Below are 17,223 nucleotides of genomic sequence, written 5' to 3'. Positions count from 1 at the left end.
CTCGCGTTTTACATTGTTTGTATGCTACCAATTCGGACACATTGGAGGAAAATCCACTTTCTTCACCTTGTAGGAATTCACCCAGGTAGATGTAAATAATTCAGTGGGAAAGGTTATCCTGTTGCTCAGCTCACATGAGGACAGATCCCCATGTAGTGAGGCATGGTGGTCAGTCCCCACTAATGGTTTCCTCTCGGCCTTTTTCTGATGTCCCAACCAAAGGTCCCAGCTTTCTAAGCACACCCTTTCCCCCTACCCCCTCCCCTCCATGCTCCCCTTCCCCCTTTCCTCCCATCCTCCATTCCACCCTTCTCCCCACTTTCACCTCTTCCCCTACCAAAATTCTCCTCTTCCCCCTTCCTCCCATCCTCTCTCCCTCCCCACACCTTCAGGCGATTAGTTACTTTCCTAGGTCTAGACCAGAGGTCTGCACATTTTTTCTGTAAAGAGCCAGAGAATACAAATTTTAGGTTTCGCAGCCTATACAGTCTCTGCCACGACTTTCTATGCCGTTGTGTAGAGCAAAAGCAGCCATAGACAATACGTGTATGGATGGGCGTGGCTGTGTTCCAATAAAGCTTTACTTGCAAAACACAAGACCTGCAGCCGTAATTTGCTGACCCCTTCTCTAGAGTAATGAGAGCCCACCTTAGTCCCAAAGCCCTATCGCTTTCTTTGCCAAAGACCATTTCGTGTCCCCCAGTCTGACCTACAGATCCAACCATGTACACAGAGCACTGACATGTTCCTTCCATCCCCTTCATACCACATGGTCCCCAGTGTAGGCTGGAATCTTAGCTTTTTTTTTTTTTAATTTTTTTTTTTAACGTTTATTTATTTTTGAGACAGAGACAGAGCATGAATGGGGGAGGGGCAGAGAGAGAGGGAGACACAGAATCCAAAGCAGGCTCCAGGCTCTGAGCCATCAGCCCAGAGCCCGATGCAGGGCTCGAACTCACGGACCGTGAGATCGTGACCTGAGCTGAAGTCGGACGCTTAACCGACTGAGCCACCCAGGCGCCCCTGGAATCTTAGCTTTTGAATGCCTTCCAGCTTGTCAATATCACCTTAAAAACGTCATGTGAGACTGCATTCAGTATTTGGGATATCGTCTGAAAAATACAGAGGGCTATGGGGGTTTGGTGGTGGTGATTAGTCCGATCCTTGCCCTTCCCCTCTAAATCCAGAACACTTTGAAAAAAACACAAGACCTAGAAATCAGATGAACGAAGATCAAAATAGTTCATCTCACTGGAAAGACTGGCTGGGTGAAGCTAAGATTACAATAGGGCTTACTTATTACCCCGGCCGATAACCCTACTGACGTAAACTTAGCAGGGCTGGCTCTAGCACACCAGTGGTTTGTGGTATTTGTTGGTCTGGTGATGAGGTCATTAAAATATTTTGCATTGACCAGTAATTGACCCACCTTAACTCCAAGCTCCCCTTGCAGCGTCAGATTCTGTCCTGGTGACGTTGCCGTGCTGAGAAAGTATGTTCAGTGTATCTCCCAATCTCGGCCTCCAGAGTCACCCTCCTACCCTCAGAGACGTAAGTGGGTAAGAGAGCAGAGCGAGGCCGCACCTGTTCCCATCCTTTTCTCTCTATATAGGGAATTGGGAGGGCGGGAGGGGGTGGGGGGAGGGAGGATTCACATTTCCCTTCTTAGCAGCCTTCCCATGTATGTGGAGGGGCAGTGCAGCCTCTTGTGAGAAGCACAATGTGGAGGCCTAATTGCCTGGTTGGTGTTCTGCCTGTATGGCCTTTAGGCAAATACAACACAGAGCCCTTGGAACCACATCAAGCACAGAGTAAACTAAGTTGTTAGCGGTTACCTTCAAGACCCTGTTCACTCCACTCATCTCTTAAAACTACCACCTATTGGGGTGCCTGGGTGGCTCCATTGGTTAAGCATCCAACTCTTGATTTCGGCTCAGCTCATGATATCACAGTTGTGAGATCCAGCCCCGTGTCAGGCTTTGCACTGGGCGCGGAGCCTGCTTGGGATTCTCTCTCTCTCTCTCTCTCTCTGCCCCCTACTCATGCCTTCTCTCTCTCAAAATAAAAAGAAAAAACTCATTTTGTCATTTTTAACATTTTTTTGAGCTTCCTTTTCTGAGGAATAGGTGCCATAAATATGTTGAGTGCCAGCATATTCATGGCACTCACCCAAAGGGAGAAAGTTCCCAGGACTGATTTTTGCCATTGTTTTCATATAATGTCTGGACTCAGCTTGTGGTCTAAGGTTGTGCAGATGGCTCAGGCTCTGCGGTGGAAGTTGTAGGAGTAAGCCAACTGGAACCCAGTACCTGACGATATAGTGGTGGCAGAGAACCAATCACACGGTTGTCACTGAATGTCCCCTTTCCCAGATCATCCGGACTCATTGGGAGAGTGCTTGGTACAGAGGGCTGAGGGAGGTGTCCTGAGCAAACGGGGATCTGTGACATAATACTTCAGTTCCTAAAGAAGCCTTTGTTGGATCGGGATCAAACATGCACACAGATGATTTCACAGGGTGGTTTGTGGTGAGTGCCACGAGATGGATGTAAACCGATCACTGTAAGAGCCCGGGGAGAGAACTTTTCTAACAAGGTGGTTGAGAAGAGCTCTGTGAAGGTGGGGGCTTAATCTGAGCCTTTGCAGACCATCTGGATTTAGGTAGGTGGTGGCTGAGGTTGCCTGAGAGAGACTGCAGGAGCGAATGAGCAGAAGGCTGAGCCAGTGAGGTGACACATGGCACCCAACTATTGATTGTGTGAGAGAAACTGCTTATTTTTTAAATAAGGTGAAGTGGGAAGAGGTTGGAATTTGGGTGTTCCCACTGATGACATGTGCTCAGAGTTCCCAGGGGAAGTAGTAATTATGCCTCGAAAAGATTATCCCTACTATGCCTCCTGCCCAGACGCCCTCCTCCTGCTCCCTGTTACTAGCAGTGCTGAGGAAGGGCCTGGCGGTGGTTATGATAAGACTTGGGACTCTCCTGTTAGTTATCAACTGATGGGAGCCTGTCCGTTGAGCAGATGCAAAGGGGGCCTCAACCCTGGTGACAGTTCTTTCCAGCCAAAGACCTAGCACTTGAAGTCTAAAAACCTTGGGGCACCTGGAGGAAGGATCACAGGTGGGATTCCATGATGGCTTGTAAACAAATTCGGAAGCAACTATGGCAACACATATTACTACTGGCATTCTGTGTTCAGGTGATAAGCATAGATGTGGGTTTCCCTTGACTGATGAATTTGATCATGCTTTAACCGATCTAGCCCTTTTCAGCAATGTCCCCAGTGAAACAGGTACTTGTTTGTAGCAAACCGTCAGTACCAGGTTCCAACAATCTCACACCCTCCTGTACTCCCTTATCGGTTGTCAGTTCTTTGTAAAACTTTGTGACCAGGGGTTGTCAAAGCCCCTCCTGCCTGCTGATGGACCTATCCAGAGCTCATTTTACTGAGTAAAATGTATTAGAAGACCAAGGCCCAAAGTCATGCCATGCCCTTAACAAGAGAGCAGTCAGAATTCAAATATTAAGCTTTCCTAAGGGCTTCAGAAGAGAGAATTGTAGTGGCCCCAACCTAGACCCTAAATTCCACCCTTATTTTAGAACTGAGTGCAATGGGATATAAGTCTTAGGGTACAAAAGGCACTCTTACCTGTTCTAGAAGGGGTCTATGTATCGTTGGAAGTGACACAGTGTACATGTTAGAATAAAGGCTTTGCCATTTACTGTGCGATTGCAAGCATTACCTCGCTCTTCTGAACCTCAGTTTCCCCAACTGTAAAGAGAGATATAGATACCTAGCATAGATAGCTGAACTTAAATACAGAGATGAGGGGTGCCTGGGTGGCTCAGTCAGTTAAGCATCTGACTCTTGATTTCGGCTCATGTCGTGATCTCATGACTTGTGAATTTGAGCCCTGAATCTGGCTGTGCACTGACAGTGTGGAGCCTGCTTGGGATTCTCTGTCTCCCTCTCTCTGCCCTTTTCCCACTCATTCTCTCTGCCTCAAAAATAAAGAAATAAACATTAAAAAAAATTTTATTGCAGAGATGAAATATTAAGTGTTTAGCACGGAGCCTTGCAGTAAAAGTCACTTATTATCAAGAATGAAAAGATCACATAGGTAAGTAAACAAGGAAGCATGCTGATCAATTCTGTATCCAATTTTAAATCTGTTCAATACAAATTATTTGCACTAAGCTATCCTTGGTTGAAGCTCAGTTATTAATAGCTCTTGGTGGGGCATCTAGGTGGCTCAGGTCATGATTTCATGGTTTGTGAGTTCGAGCCCCACATGGACGGGGGTCTCTCTCTCTCTCTCTCTCTCAAAAGTAAATAAGCATTAAAAAAAAAAAAAAGCTCTTGGTAAGGGAACTCAAGTTTCTTAGGAAAATGGATGAATTGAACATCTTAAATTTAGTTGCCTCACAAAATGATATTAAGTAGGATAATAGTCTAATCTTAAGTGGTCACTCAAAAGTTATCTATTAATAGCACCAACTGGCATGAAATTCTGGTAGGATACATCATGATTTGCTGGGTCTTTCATGAATAAACGAGGGGGTTGTAGGAGCATTCTGGTCCCTTCCCTCTTAAACATTGTGTGATTGCAAAGTAGGACTCCCGACAGCCCGAATTTGCTTATAGCTCCTTGCCTTGTCAGGACATTGACACGTAAGGCAGAACATACTTGCTGTTCATCTCGAAGGTGAGACTTTGAACACACAGAGCACGATACAAGGAATACTATTTGGCTCTGTGGGACCATAGACTGTAAGTCCTTCCCTATGTATCTCAACACTTCTTAAGAAAAGCAGCCTGGATTTAATATAGCAACATTTTGTTTGGGCTCTTTTATTTATTTTTGTTTGTTTGTTTGTTTATTTTTGGGAGAGAGTGCATGAGCAGAAGAGGGGCAGAGAGAGAGAGAATCCCAAGCAAGCTCCATGCTGTCAGCACAGATGCAGGGCTCGATCCTACAAACCACGAGAACATGACCTGAGCTGAAATCAAGAGTCAGACGCTCAAGCAACTGAGCCACCCAGGTGCCCCTTATTTGGGCTCTTTTAGATTAGTCCCCAGTGTTTGGAGAATTTAAGAGCTTTATATTTTTTACAGCGTGTTTTGCTGAAAATAACTCTTGATTTAAATGTGGCTCTTTATGAAATGAAGTCAAGGAATTCAGCAATTTCTCTGGCCCAAGGTCCAAGTGAGCATGGACTGTGTCCCTGGCCCTGTGGTAGGATTTGCAATGAGGTTTCTGTAGAAGCAGAGGCAGGAAAAGATTAGAAGAAAAGTACAAAGTTTGGATAAAAGGATTAAAAGTGAGCCGTCAGTGCAATAAAACCAGAGAAGGAGCACCTTTCTGGAGACAGCAGTTTTTATGATCTGAGCTAAATAGAAATGGTGTGCTCACAAGCCTTCCAGATCCCTGAAGGCATTCTGATTGGGTCAGGCATCCCAGAAGGGAGTCAGGTGGGGACAGCGCCATGGTCTGAATGTGTGTCTCCCCCACCTCCGCCCCCACCAAATTCATATGTTGAAGCCTAATGCTCAGTGTTGACGGTACCTGGAAGTAGGGCTTTCGGGGGGTGATTATGTCATGAGGGACAGCCCCTTAGCTCGGGGTTACTGCCTGGTACAAGACTCCCCAGAGAGCTAGCTCCTCTGTTCTGCCATGTAGGTAACGGCGAGAAGATGACCACCTATGAGAAAGTAGACCCTCACCAGACACCGTATCTGCCAGCACCTTGATCTTGGATTCCCAGCCTCCAGAACGGTGAGCAATAAATGTGCACTGTTTATAAGCCACTCGGCCTGTGTGTTCCGTTAACGACAGCCTGAACGAACCAGGACGCGTGCTTAGTACCAAGTGCCAACGGAGTGAGGCCAGAGGTGCTTTCCGCCCTGAGTCTAGCTGTGAGCGGCCATCCTCCCCATTTTACAGATGAAGCTAAATCCCACAGAGGGTACGTGCCCTGCCGTGACCTGCCGAGGAAAGCGTGGCCTCCAACGCTTTCCAACGAGCTGTTCTGTTCCCATGTTGATGCCTTTAGAGCTCACTGTGCAGGGAGACGCCCCAACAGCAGCCCCTCAGACCAGCTCGTCTCAGGGCATTTACAGCTGCATGGACTGGAATCATGCTGGCTACTTCCTTTCCAACCAGGGAGAGAATTTGCCCACGAGTTTTATATCTGTGCGATTTTATATATTTGAAAAATACCCATTATCAGTTAATGGATTAGAATGTTGGGAGAGTCACTCAAAGAGAACCCCAAATATTAAAATGTCTGATTTAAAGCTTTGGAATACTTAAAGGGCTTTAACTTATTGCACGATTCCCTTCCTTCTGGGATGCCACTGGGTAAAAGAAACTGCCAAGTCATAAAAGCTAATACCAAATAATATCTGTAAATGTGATAAAAAATTTTTTCAGGAAAAAAAAAGTTCACAAGTCTTTTTTTAAAAAAACTGACGGTAATCTATATTTAGACAACTACATAGCATTTATTTTTTTCAGCATCACAGTAAGACTTGAATTTAAGCTTCTCCCAGACACAGAAGAAAGACGATTCCAAACCGTTTTGGCCACAGGGAGGTTACACAGCATCTCAGCCACATGCCGCTTCCTCCAGCCCCCTGTTTTTGGTTCTTCCTCTGCACATGCCCACTCCGCTCCACGCATCTTGCCAGTTGCTGGGGGAGCAACGGCGAAAAAATCACTCAGTTGAGCTGCCGCAGCGTGACAAGCAGGCTTCGACATCGACAACTTGTCTTTCTAGCCCTGCATGATAGGCAGGGCTATCTTGCTGAAGATTTTTTCAAGTGACAGTTTACGATCCAAATTAAAGTGAAATCCAAGTATGAACAGGGAGTACCAATGTCAGCCAAGGACAAATGGCTCAATGGATGCTATTCATGAATGGCACAACCTGCCTGGCAGCTGGCAAGGTTCTTTAATGAGAAGAAGAAGACAAATCTCCATTTCAGGAAGTCTAAAATGGTTTGTGTGTTGGCCGTGGGGCATCTGTGTGTTACATGATCTCACTCCATTCTGGAAGATGAGGTATGGATTCCAGACAGCCCACTCTATTCTAGGACACTTGAGGGCAGGGACTGTCTTTTATTTGTATCTCCATCCCCAGGGCCCACCTAGTACAGCTCCAAACAGCACATGTTCCATAAATGATGTGATGAAAGGAAGTACTCAAGAAAGATTAACCAGTGAGATACATCGTTAAGAAAACAAAAAACAAAAACAGGTTTTCCAGCCAACTGGATCTGAATTTAGATCCCGTCACCACTTGATAACCATGTATCATGGACTGAATGTTTGCATCCCCACAAATTCATATGTTGAAACACTGCCCCCCAATGTAATGGTATAAAGAGATGGGCTTTGGGAGGTAATTAGGAGTAGAGGAAGTCACGGGTGGAGCCTTATTAATGGGATTAGTGTCCTTATAAGAGCCATAAGAGAGCTTGTCTCTCTCTGCTCTCTACCACTTGAGGATACAATAAGAACTTGGCAGTCTGCAACCAAGAAGAGGGTCTCACCAGAACCTGACCTTGCTGGCACTCTGGTTCCAGACTTCCTGCCTCCAGAACTATAAGAAATAAATGTCTGGGGCGCCTGGGTGGCTCAGTCGGTAAAGCGTCCGACTTTGGCTCAGGTTATGATCTCGCAGTTTATGAGTTCAAGACCTGCGTCGGGCTCTGTGCTGATGGCTCAGAGCCTAGAACCTACTTCAAATTCTGTATCTCCCCCTCTCTCTGCCCCTCCCATGTTCATGCTCTGTCTCTCTCTCTCTCAATAATAAATAAATGTTAAAAAAAATTAAGAAAAAAAAAAGAAAGTAATGTGTTTCTGGGGCACCTGGGTGACTCAGTCGGTTCAGCACCAGATTCTTGATTATGGCTGAGGTCATGATCTCACAATTCGTGAGATCGAACCCCACATCGGGCTCTGTGCTGACAGCTCCCACACTCACACTCTCTCCCTCTCTCTTTCAAAATAAATAAATAAACTTAAAAAAAAAATAAATGTCTGTGGGGCACCTGGATGGCTTAATCGGTTAAGCATCCAACTTCTGATTTTGGCTTAGGTCATGCATGATCTCATGGTTCTTGAGGTCGAGCCCATGTCAGGCTCTGCATTGAAGGTGCGGAGCCTGCTTTGGATTCTCCCTCACCCTCTCTCTCCTCTTCCTCTGCTCAATCTCAAAATTAATAAATAGACATTTGAGAAGTAAATAAATGTCTGTCTGTAAGCCACTTTGTGTAGGGTACTTCGGTATTGAACTAAGACACAATGTGACCTTGTCAAGGGCTGGAGAAAATACATATGGATCACATGGTCTACCAGGGGGACTCAGAAGGAATTATCCCCACATAATAGTTGATGGTTATGCAAGGTGGTGGTGTAGCAGAAATAAAGTCCGCATTCCTTAAAAATCTCATCTGTTTCCGATAGACCTAGGATGCCAGAGCAGCTCATCTGAATTGTAAAACCCCCAAGTCAGTAAACGTGACAGTCATAGTGACCAAGACCCCAGAAACTCTCCCCCAAATCCCTAAATGCTTCCAGCCTGCTGGGACCCAAGGTGGTCACTGTTGGGTGCAGGGCCTGGGAGAGTCTGTAGCGAATCAGCACATTGGAAAGACCTGGTAGAGCAGACCAAGGGTCACTAGCTTCCCTCTGCCTCAGGGCCACCTCTAGACAATTGCTTCACAGAGAATCAAATGCTGAATCTTCCCATGGCCTATCCTCCCTGAGCTGGCCCCAGCCTCCTCAGATCACCCCGTGCCCTCCAATTGCATTCAGCTACCCTCAAGTCTTTGCTGGCTCTCTGGTGGAGCCTTTCCCGTCTTGAGGTTCGTATTCTTGCTGCTCTTCCCCAGAGATTTCCATGACTCGTCCCCGCACTTGAATGCCACATCCCCAAAGAGGCCCTTCTCAAACTACCAGATCTAAAATATCACCTTCCCCCCAACACACACACTCCATTCTCTTACTTGGCTTTATTTTCCTTTGTAACATATTCATTAGGTTAAATACTTATTTTGTCTCCCTCCTGGAGGACAAGATCTTCTCTTGCCGGGCACCTAGGGAAAGTCTCACATACCTGAATAAATGAACTTGTGAATGAATGAATTTGAGATGATTAGTGTAGATGTTGCCCACACCCTCCCATGGGTGCGGGCGGGGGGCGGCTTTAACCTTGTCTGGCACAAGAAGGGCACTGTGTTGTTAATAGCCCTGAGGTTATCAATAAGACATCTTAATCATCTCAGGAAAGCAGACCAGATATATTTCAGAATGGAGCACGTGACAGTGAACAGTCAAATCCCACCAATGTTAAGAATTAATGAGCTGTCTGCTCTCTTATGAACTTAATGTATAAATTCTGCTGCTCTGTGCCATTTGGATTTAGAATGAAAGACTAAAATAATTGTGAAGGTGAAGGACACCATTGGGAACTATTTTTAGGATCTGGCAACAAAGGTTGTGTGTGTGTGTGTGTGTGTGTGTGTGTGTTTTTAAGTTGAGCCTTATTTGATTTTATGACCTTTCTTAAGTGCTTCTCGAATTATAGGTTGGGAATTATGATCATCCCAACTTTTCTGATTATTAGAACTCACAAAGTCTTAGTGCCTTGATGAGGAGAGAATGGAGTGATGGTAACTTCTTCCAGTGAAGAAATTAAAGAAATCCAGAGGTCACTCTATTGTTAATTTTCTTTGAGATTCTTACCGCTTCCCCAGCCAAGCATAAGTAGGTGGTGGGATGTATTCACAGGCAAAGTGGTCCGTGCCATGGTCTGCCAAAGAGTTTTATAGGCATGACTTCAGATATTGTGTCGAGGATTCTTCATTCACTGCTCTTAGAAATAACTTTTCAGGAGCGCCTAGGTGGCTCATTCGGTTGAGCATCCAACTCTTGATACCAGCTCAGGTCATGATCCCAGGGTCATGGGATCAAGCCCCGAGGGGCTCCACACTGAGCGTGGGCCTGCTTGGGATTCTCTCTCTATATGAAATGAAATGAAATGAAATGAAATGAAATGAAATGAAATGAAATAAATAGAAATAAATAGAAATAAATAGCAATAAATTTAAGACAGAGTCAAGACGCAGAAAACACTCACCAGCAGCTGGCGAGACCAGGGAGGCTCTGATGAGGTGGTTTCAAGCGTGGCGATGAGGACAACAACAGCAGGGCGGAGAGAAAGCAAAGGAGCTACGAGAAGTGGGGGTCATAAATACCATGACAGTTAAGTTGGAGAAAAAGAATTAAGAGTGCAGGGGAGGGAAACAGCATTTACAGTGGGGGCACTTGAAATCCTGGCCTCACTTTTCCCCGTGCTCCAAAAGACGGATGTAAATCAAGCTGACACCTATCAACTTTCTCTGTTTCCTCTACCCAAACAACTGGGTACAAACATCACTGTATTTTTATAAGACCAAGCGTGCCCATTGCGATGGTGTTTATAACAACAACAACAACAAACATGGTGACAACCTGAAAGTCCAAATGGGTTGAGTAGATTAGGGACCTCATTTATAGGATGATGCCAGAAATTTATGATGTGAGAAAAAAATCGTGGAAGTATTATTAAATGAAAAAACAAGTTATCAATCAGTTTATACCACATTTTCTTCTAATTTGTTAAAATACAGCCGTATGTGGGGGCACCTGGGCAGTTCAGTTGGTTAAGCTCCTGACTTTGGCTCAGGTCATGATCTCACAGTTTGTGGGTTCCAGCCCTGCATCGGGCTGTGTGCTGACAGCTCAGAACCTGGAGCCTGTTTCAGATTCTGTGTCTCCCTCTCTCTCTGCTCCTCCCCAACCCGGGCTCTGTCTCTCTCTGTCTCTCATAAATGAATGTTAAAAAAAATTTTTAATATAATATGGCCATATGTGGCATGCCTAGGTGGCTCAGTTAGTTAAGCATCTGACTCTTGATTTCAGCTCAGGTCATGATCTCATGCTTCTTAAGTTTGAGCCCTGCGCTGGGCTCCACACTGACAGGGCAGAGCCTACTTGGGATTCTCTTTCTCCCTCACTGTCTGCCCCTCTTTTCTCTCTCTGTCTCTCAAAATAAACTTAAAAAAAAATTTTTTTTAAATACAGTCTTATGTGTATGAAAAAAGATAGGAAGGATACATATCAAAATATCAACAGCAATTATATCTGAGTGGGAGGATTACAGGTGATATTTATTGTCTCTGTTTTTCTAACTTTTCAAAGTTTCTGAAGTAAACATTATGTGTATAATGGGGGAGTCATTACATTTTTTGGAAAGAATAAACCAGTCTACCACAGAGTGATTCAATCTATCTGAAATAAATGCCTTTGTAAGAATGAGAGGACCCTCATTTCCCCTTGAAGATACTGTCTTGCTTTCTAGACCATGGTTTTCTACAGAAATGACATTTTTATTTTATTTTTAAGTTTTATTTATGTAACTAATCTCTACAGCCAACGTGGGGCTTGAACACACGGCCCTGAGATCAAGAGTCGCATGCTCTATCAACTGAGCCAGCCAGGCACCCCATTAAATAATTTTCAGGTGGACTGATGGCTCCTCGTGTGTGAGAAAAGACACAAGTCAGAAGTCCACACTCCTCCACTTGGACCTGGGACAAGACAGCCTCTTGGAGTTTCCCCATCTAGAAAATGGGGGCATTGCTGCTTTTCTGTTCACCTCACAAGATTCTTTTTGAGTCCCTAAAATGCATATTACATGGAAAGGAAGGTAGGTCTGTTCTCACAGAAATACAGTCCAGACTCCATTTTCGGCACAGGGTGTCTTTTACTAGAAGGCCAGAGAAAAAGCTGGTTGGGAGGGAGAAATCCCTGCAAGGAGCAAACTGCTGGAAATGAGCTGTGAGTCATTCAGTGAGTCCCTGAGGGAAATGGCAGAGGCGGCAGGAAGCGTTCTCAGACTGGGGCCCACCAAGGTCTGCAGCAGGAATGAATGCAAGTTCAGTCTTTACCCAAACAGTGTGGGCTTCACAGCTCAATATTTTGACTGCTCCGCCATCTGGCAGTAGTGGTTTGCAGCCAGCCTGGTTCTGAATATCTCTTCCACGAGAGATTCTTGGCCATCTAGATAGAGAGAGGTGGGGAGAGTTCGTTTTGAGTTCTACTTGGCCCACACTCAAGGTCACAGCTAAGCAACTAGTCACACTGCCAGTGCCTGACGTGAGCACCGTCAGATGCCCCTTTTTCATATTTTTGCCATCTTGCCTTGACTCCTGCTACGTGTTTTTCCATTCATCACCTTCAAAACACTTTAGAGTAGTCATTTACAGACTAGTAAGAATTTGAGTCCCTAAATCTCTTCTCCCAGTAGCATTTTAAGCTCATTCCTTATGGTATGATGAAAGGCTTTCTCCAGTGCTAGGAAAACTGAAGGCAGTAGTGAGTGAGGAAGAAGGGTGAGGTCAGGAAAATTTAAGGGAGGCATTGCTCACTCTTTCCTCCCCTCCCCCGCCAACGCAGAAGCACCTACTCTCTCATTCTAAACTCTGGTCTTAAAGCAATGTCAGTGATGCCTGCTTTGGGAAACGCAATACTCAACTGGAACATCATGGAAATAAGTAATTGCAGTGCTGAGGGCTTTCCTTAAAATTGCACAAATGAGAATAAAATCCAAACTTTTCACACGGGCCTGTGACCCCATGTGATCTGGCTCCTGCCCACATCTCTGGGGTCCCGCCCCCCTATCCCCCTGTTCCAACATGAGGCTTCCTGAACAAGCCAAGTTCATTTCTGCCTGGAAACGTTGGCCCTTCCTGTTTTCTCTCCTGAAACTCTCCCTCACCTCATTCACGGGGGTCTCAGAAGATAGGGTTAGTTACAAGATAAAATGCAGGATGGCCAGTTAAATATGAATTTCAGATAAATGACAAATAATTTTTTTAGTACTTGTATGTGCCAAATATTGCATGGGACATGCTTGTACTGAAAAAGTTGTCATCGCTTCTCGCAAACTCAGATTTAATTGGGTGTCCTGTATTTTTATTTGTTAAATCTGGAAACCTGACCTGGGAAGACTGACCAGTCACCTCATCTAAACACCCCTGCCCCAAGCAACTACCTTGCTGCTCTCCTATCTCCTCACCCTGTTTTGTCTTTTCAAGGCACTGACAACCACGTGAAATTACGTTAGCCTCACCCTGCTAGTTGGAGAGAAAGTTCCATCTCCCAGGTATAGACAGACCATGTATATCTTGTCCGTGGCTCGCTCTCTGCTACCTCTCTGACAGCAAATACCATTTCCTTTGAATGAATGAATGAAAGTATAAATGAGTGAGTTTGACATATATTTGCTTTCCGTGAATCTTTTACTTGAAAGAAAAAGAATACTTCCAGCATGAGTTTTCAGTTCCAGGTTTTCTGCTCTTTGCCGCCTCAGCTCCCACGGCTTCCTTCATTTACCACTGGAGCCCTTTCTAGTGGCTGTCTTCCTCTCTGAAAATGCCTGTCCGGCTCTCACCCGAACCTTCCTGTGCATACCTTCCCAGTCCCCCAGAGCCGGTCGCATACCTCTTCCCTGACTGCCCTGACATCCGAAAAACACAGAGATCCCCTATTTTTTTTTTTTTTTTTTAGGTCTGCAAAATGCAAGTGCTGCCCGTTCTTGGGGCACCTGGGTGGCTCAGTTGTTTAAGCATCTGACTCCTGATTTCGGCTCAAGTCATGATCTCACAGTTCGTGAGTTCAAGCCCTACATCGTGCTCTGTGCTGTGGCAGGTGCAGGGACTGCTTGGGATTTCTCTCTCTCCCTCTTTCTCTGCCCCTCCCCCACTCTCTCCCTCCCTCTCTCTCTCAATAAAAAAATAAACATTAAAAAAAAGAGTTTTTCCATTCTCCTTGATGCAAACACATTTATCAGATTCTTCCCTGGAAGCAGGTTTTTGGTGTAGAGAAATGAGAGAAGAGAGAAGTTCCAGGCAGATTGCGTACAGGACCCTTGGCCAGAAAGAAGGGATCCAGAAAAGTGAGATCGGGAGTAACCTTCCAGCACCTTCTGTCTGCACTACCCCTTCCCAGCCCAGGCCACTGTGAGGATTGTCAGCTGCCTGGCACTCTTTCCCTTTCAACCATTAGCCCTTCAAGAGAGAACAGGAGTTTCAAACCTCTTAGCTAATGTTAGCACAGTGCAAGGCCATTTTTGTGAGAGAGGTCAGATTAGCATCTCTTGACTGCTCTAGAAATCAGGGTTTGGAGAGAACAGTGACACAAAGTCATCTCCGGGCCTGGCTCTGGACTCAGATCCCCCTCTGCACAGCCTTGGGGGGCAGTGCCCTAACTGGAACATCAGGTGAATCCCAAGCAATGAAGCATCGCAGCGGCTGAAAAATGAGGCTTGAGTTCCCGTAATCAACCAAAATGCTCATGTCGGGCCTCCTTATTGATTTTGGTTTTCCTTGTGCGCAGCTTTGTATTTCTGTCTCATATTTGGTTCAGAGCAACGGGAGGGACACATGACTTGCTTTAAAATTAGCCTCAAAACTCATTGTATAACAGCTCTCGTTTTCACTAAATAGAATGGTTTCTTGAGGAGACAAGCATAGCATTTGTAATTAAGTCTGTCTGGTTGGATTAACTTGTAGTAAACCCTTTTGATTCAGCAAGACTCAATGTTTCCACCTGTAAAATGGGGTAAATTTTTGTTTGGAAGAAAAGAAATAAATGGTAACAAAATAAAAATAACCATGTCAACCAGACCTTCTTCCTCCAACTGCCACCATCACACACACACGCACACACACACACACACACACACACACCCACCCACAGTATATTTGGGTTTGTCAGCAGTTGGAGAACAGTCCCTTCTAGCTTAAATGAGCTCAGAGTATACATTTTAAGTCTTAAGAACACAAACTTTTCTAACTATTTCTCCTGGGACGGTTGAGATAGTCTTAACACACATTCAAAATCAGCAAAAAGAAAGTAACAAAACTCCACCCTGACTGCTGTCCTTCTCCAAGGACAAATAGTTTCCCCAGATTTGTGATTCATCTTGGCAACATCTACAAATAAACCCAAACGACCCAGAGGCTAAATAGATGTAAAAAAAAACTATGAGTTTTTGTTTCTTTATGACACAGAAACACTGTTCCCGTGATCTACTGAGTTGGAAGAATAGTCAGTCCATTGTAACTTATATCTCACTTGCGAGTAGCTGGTAAAGAGCCCGGTGTTGGCAGAGGGCGTGCTGAAAGAATCATTCCCCCTTTTAAGCAGAGGGACAAAAACCACGTAGCACAGATGAAACCACCACGCGTGGGGTGTATCTCAGTTGCTGCGGGGTATATGACTCAGCAGGGAGGTTTCTGTGTGTGCTTAAAGGTCTTTGGAATTCGAGAGACCTGGGTTCCAATCCCAGCTTACCAACCATGTGGCCTGGGGCGAGTTACTTGGCCCATTTGAGCCTCACTTTGCTCATCTATATAATCTCTTCTCCCCCTCTCTCTATTTGTCTCCTGTAAGGACACTCGTCATGGTACTTAGGACCCACCTGGATAATCCAGAATGATTTACCTTGAGATCCCTAATTTAACACGTCTGTTAAGACCCTTATTCCATATGAGGTCCCAGTCAACAAGTTCTAAGGATTAGGGTATAGTTGTATCTGTTGGGGGGGTCACCATTCAACCCTCCACAGTAATATCTAGTTGGTGACTTAGCAAGTAATACAGTGCTGGCCACAGACCTGGGCTGGGCGTTCCAGGGCCCATCACTATAAGAGGCCCTCTGTCACATGACTCTAAACAGTGGCTCAGCGCAACCTGTAATCCTGAACATCTGCTGGTGGCTGACACCATTCAGCTCCCAGGCAAACCTCTAACTTTTGCTCTGTTCCCCAAAGAATGGGTGAGCTCACGCAAACCTGCAGAAGTCTGTACAGTGCACTGCGGCTGACGTCAGAAACAGACGCTGTCGTGGAGAGTGGGGAGGACCCGGGCAGCAGGAGCTCCTGGAGGGGAGGAAGGACAGCTTAGCTCTTCAGACCTTCCTCGCCCATGGAGTTTTGTTCCTCTTCATGTTCCAGTTTCTGGGTTCTAGAGGGTCTCCTGAATTAGCACAATATTCACACACAACTCACGTTACTCTTGAATGTGTGTGTATGTAGGTACCCACATAATATGCATGAAATGCGGTGTCAACTCTTTATATTATATGGATCCAGATTTGTTTTAAGATATTGTTCTAAAGGATTTGTTAAATCATGATGTAAATTAATTTATAGGATGAAATTTTCAATATTCATAATAGTGTGTGATAATGGCAATGGATCATGTGACCCCCTTACAAAGCTTGATATTTAAAATTAAGAATGTTATTGATGGGGCGCCTGGGTGGCCCAGTTGGTTGGGCGTCCGACTTTGGCTCCGGTCATGATCTCGCGGTCCGTGAGTTCGAGACCCGCGTCGGGCTCTGTGCTGACAGCTCAGAGCCTGGAGCCTGCTTCAGATTCTATGTCTCCCTCTCTCTGACCCTCCCCCCGCTCGTGCTTTGTCTCTCTCTGTCTCAAAAAAAATAAAATAAAATAAAAGAATGTTTTTGACAATTTCAATCGTTGCTGCCTCTGCAGAGCAACATTTATCCAATTTGAAATGGAAAACAACCTAAGATTCAAGAAAGCTAATCTAGTTTGGTTTTTCTATCAATATAACACAAATTATATGAAAATCTTAATCGTAACAACATATTGATTTTGTTGAAATTAAAGCAAAAACATTAACTTATGGATAAATATATAGTTATACATGAATTGTGTGTCTTTATTGCTCATTAATTTTTTTATAATATTTTAATTTATTTTTGAAAGAGAGAGAGGGAGAGAGAGTGCCAGCAGGGAAGGGGCAGAGAGAGAGCAGGACAGAGGATCCAAAGCAGGCTCTGTGCTGACAGCAGTGAGCCCAATACAGGGCTCGAACTCACAAACCATGAGATCACGACTTGAGCCAAAGTCAGAAGCTTACCAACTGAGCCACCCAGTCGCCCTCTTTAGTGCTCATTTAAATGTGTTATAACAATACCCACAAGTGTGCAATAATCACAAAATCATCATTTTTAAAAATTTTTGCAAACTTTCAGTCAGATAAAACCCACAGATTTCACTTTTTTCCCCAATTTTGTTGCTGTGAAGATATATTTGCCCATGTACACACAGGGTGGAACAAATTCTCTTTAAACATCAGG

General features: G+C 44.9%; 1 long non-coding RNA gene across 1 annotated transcript; it reads left to right on the top strand.

Annotated features, from left to right (window-relative positions):
* Positions 1-1,667: 1,667 nt before the first annotated feature.
* Positions 1,668-8,269, top strand: LOC147580988 (uncharacterized). The gene is made up of 3 exons (XR_015251293.1): positions 1,668-4,122; positions 5,683-5,778; positions 6,520-8,269. It is a non-coding gene; the product is annotated as an uncharacterized LOC147580988 (long non-coding RNA).
* The last annotated feature ends 8,954 nt before the right edge of the window (positions 8,270-17,223 follow it).

This window comes from Puma concolor, chromosome B2 (genome assembly GCF_028749965.1).
Source record: "Puma concolor isolate L17-30 chromosome B2, mPumCon1.1.hap2, whole genome shotgun sequence".
Taxonomy (NCBI): Eukaryota; Metazoa; Chordata; class Mammalia; order Carnivora; family Felidae; genus Puma; species Puma concolor.
The sequence above is the reverse complement of the archived record's forward strand: the minus strand, read 5'-3'. Positions and strand labels throughout refer to the sequence as shown.